This window comes from Orycteropus afer, unplaced genomic scaffold (genome assembly GCF_000298275.1).
Source record: "Orycteropus afer afer isolate SDZICR_OR568_19922 unplaced genomic scaffold, OryAfe1.0 scaffold01144, whole genome shotgun sequence".
Classification (NCBI taxonomy): Eukaryota; Metazoa; Chordata; class Mammalia; order Tubulidentata; family Orycteropodidae; genus Orycteropus; species Orycteropus afer.
Window position 1 is genome coordinate 63569 of NW_006922731.1, and position 3779 is coordinate 67347.

Sequence of the window (3779 nt, forward strand, 5' to 3'; positions counted from 1 at the left end):
GAAGTAGATTGCCCAACCTTCCTTCTGAGGAGTGGCTGGTGGGTTTGAACCACCATCCTTCTGGTTAGCAGTCAAATGTCTTAGTCACCACACCAGCAGAGCTTTCTGACTGCTTCTTAGTGTCCTATGATTGGAACATTTTGTTTTTTTACGTGAAAGGAGAAAGATTTATTGCATATATTTTCATAATAAAGGGCTGATACCTTACTCCTGTTATATATATTTTTTATCTTAAATTTTTTTTTGCCATTCTAAAATTCTTCAGCCTTCTATCTCTAAAGTGAGTCTATACAACTAAACACTTTGAGGAAAGAAGTCTCTGGGCTCTGGACTTTGATATTGGCAGGACCATAGTCTCAAGGGACATCTAGGTCAATTGACAATATGTAGTCCACAAAGAAAATATTCTATATCTTACTTTGGTGAGTATAGACTGAAAACTTAAACGTTTGCAAGCTGCCATCGAAGATGCAACTGTTGGTCTCTCCTCCTTCATAACAAAGAAAGGGAAGAAAATCAAAGAGTGAAGGAAACAATTAGCCTAAAGGACTAATGGACTGTGCAAACCACTGCCTCCACTATCCTGAGACCAGGAGAACTAGAGGGTACCTGCTACCATTACCAACTGCTCTGATCAGGATCACAGTGAAATATTCTGGACAGAGAGGGATAAAGAAAGGCAGAACAAAATTCAAAATAATAAAAATGACCAGATTTACTGGTCTGATAGACACTGGTGGACCGCCTGAGATTGTGCCCCTTAGACATATTTCAAGCCTGGAACTAAACCCATCCTTGGAGATCACCTTTCAGCAAAAGAATCGACAGATCTATAAAGAGAATAATAGCACCAGAGAGGAAGTGCCCCTCAGTACAATCAACCAAATGAGACCAAAATAGCAGCAGTTGTCCAAAAGCAAAGCTCAGAAGGCAGAAACGCACTGCTGTGAGTTAGATCCGACTCATAGTGACCCCTCCTTGGGTTTCTGAGGTGGTATCACTACGAAAGTAGATTGCCCAGCCTTCCTTCCAAGGAATGGCTGGTGGGTTTGAACCGCCAGCCTTCTGGTTAGCAGTCAAGTGCCTTAGGCACTACGCCACCAGAAGGCAGAAAGAAGGACAAATGGAAATGGAGAACCCAAGGAGGAAGTGGGAGAGTGTTGTTACATTGAGAGGATTGAAACCAATGTCACAAAACAAAATGTATATAAATTGTTGGACAGAAAACTAATTAGCACTGTTAACTTTCACCCAAGCTACAATAAAAGTAAACTAAAAAAATGAATAGAGTGTGTACAGAAACAGGAGAAAACATACACTATGAGGAAAGAGTTCTAAGAGAATGGGCTTACTACAACTGATCAATAGTCCTTAAGGTACTGGGATATTAGGTCCCAAGTATGAATTCAAAATGTAGACACAGTGCTTGTTGCCTGTTTACATGTTTCCTTTCAACAACCCTTTTCTCTTTTTCCAAAAGATATGTCAGGTCCATGGAGCCACAAAATCTAACAGTTGTCCCTGAATTCCTCCTCTTGGGCTTCTCTGAGGATTCAGAACTTCAACCCCTGCTCTTTGGACTGTTTCTGACTATGTACCTGGTCACTGTACTCGGGAATGTACTCATTATCCTGGTCGTTGTCTTGGATTCCCACCTCCACACTCCCGTGTACTTCTTCCTCTCCAATCTATCCTTGGCTGACATTGGCTTTACTTCCACCACAGTCCCCAAGATGCTAGTGAACATCCAGACACAGAGAAAATCCATCACCTATGTGGGCTGCCTGACACAGGTGCCATTTTATTCCTTTTTTTGGATGTATGGACAGTCTTTTTCTGACTGCAATGGCTTATGACAGGTTTGTGGCCATCTGTCACCCTCTGCACTACACAGTCATCATGAACCCACGCCTATGTGGCTTGCTGGTTTTGATGTCTTTTTTCATCAGCCTTTTGGACTCTCAGCTGCACATTTCAATGGTGACACAACTTACTTTCTGCAAGTGTGTGGAAATCCCTGATTTCTTTGTGACCCTCCTCAACTCCTCAACCTTGCTTGCTCTGACACTACTACCAGTACCATATTACTGTACGGTATTGGTGCCATCTTTGGTGGTGGTCCAGTGTCAGGGATCATTTTCTCCTTTGCACAAATTGTTTCCTCCATTCTCAGAGTCCCATCACCAGGTGGGAAGTATAAAGCCTTTTCCACCTGTGGTTCTCACCTGTCAATTGTTTGCTTATCTTATGGAACAGTTATTGGAGTGTATCTCAGCTCAGCTGTCTTATCTTCCTCCAGGAAAGTTGCAGTGGCCACAGTGATGTACACCGTCCTCACCCCCATGCTGAACCCCTTCATCTACAGCCTGAGGAATAGGGACATCAAGAGAGCCCTGCAGAGGCTTCTCAGCAGAACAACTTAATGCCAACACTTGTGTCATCTTTCTGACTGCATGGGTTGGAAAAGATGGCAAATCTTAAATCTTGCCTCTTTAGTTACATGATTTTTGTAGGTCTCAAAGTTTCCAATCTCAAGTTTTTATTTCCTTTGTCATGTCTTGGGTCAAATTTTGAGAGAATCTAGATCATTTCAAACAGCTTGATACAATCCCATTATAACTATGGAGGCTTCATAGTTTCTCTTCTATGACTCAGGCTTCATGGTAAAAAGCACAACTCTATTTCTACATACTTAGACTCCTCATTCTTTATCAGAATCACATCTATTGCCCACATTACTTTTATGTCTAATGGAAATGTATATGCAGGTTATGCGTGTGAATGAATGTCACTGGTCTCCAACCTTGACTTCATAGTGGAATCATCTGTGAAGCCTACAAAATATTGAACACTTGGTCCCACCAAGACAGATTCTGATTTAATTAGGGCATCATACGGCCTGAGCATAAGATTTTTAAAGCACCGCAATTGGTTTTAATGTGTAGGTAAGGTGACAACTACTTATCTTTTTAGACATTTCCTTGACAAATGACTAGTTTGTTGTGGATCTTTTACTCCTTATGAGCATGTTCTCAAGGATGTAAATTTCACTAGAACTTAACTCTAAGAACAGGCAAGTGATTTTTTCCCACTATCCCTGATGATATTTCTTCTCATATGTTCTCCCCCCACACCTTGTTTTTGTTGTTAGCTTCCTTCTAGTTATCCCCAACTCTTAATTCATGGTAACCCCATGGAAGGGAAAACAAAACACTGCCTAGTCTTGCACCATCTCCATTAATTATTGGTTACAAACCAGAGCACTATGATCCTTACAATTTCTTTGGCTGAGTTGTGGAAGTAGATCACCAGATCTTTCTTCCTAGTACATCTTAGTCTTGAACCACCACTGAAACCTGTTCATAGCAACACACAATCCTGTCTTAGAGATATGCGGGACTGCATATGGGATGCATCGGCCAGGGCTGAGCCCTTGTCTCCTACACGGAAGGAGAGACTTCTGACACTGGACCACCACTGTCTTGACTCCATACCATAAAGTTGGTCATATATGTTTCTATTAAGACATTTTCTCTAGTCTTTGAATTCACGCTTTTATTCTTTGTGATGCCTCGGCTGGAGGGGAGGCTCTTTAAATCACTGTTCTGATTTTCTATGTGGTTTTCTTGTTAAATTTTTCTAATAGTTGTCAGTATAGTACCCTAGTAATCTCAACATTTTCCTTATACCTGTTAGCCTTTGTTGATATTTTACCAAATTCCTGTTCAATTCTCTTCATAATACTTCTCTTTATAGAATACTGATTGATAAGTTCTGCA

At 41.1% G+C, this 3779-nt stretch overlaps 1 pseudogene; it reads left to right on the forward strand.

The window, feature by feature from the left end:
* Window positions 1-1435: 1435 nt before the first annotated feature.
* On the forward strand, window positions 1436-2423 carry LOC103212889 (annotated as a pseudogene).
* The last annotated feature ends 1356 nt before the right edge of the window (window positions 2424-3779 follow it).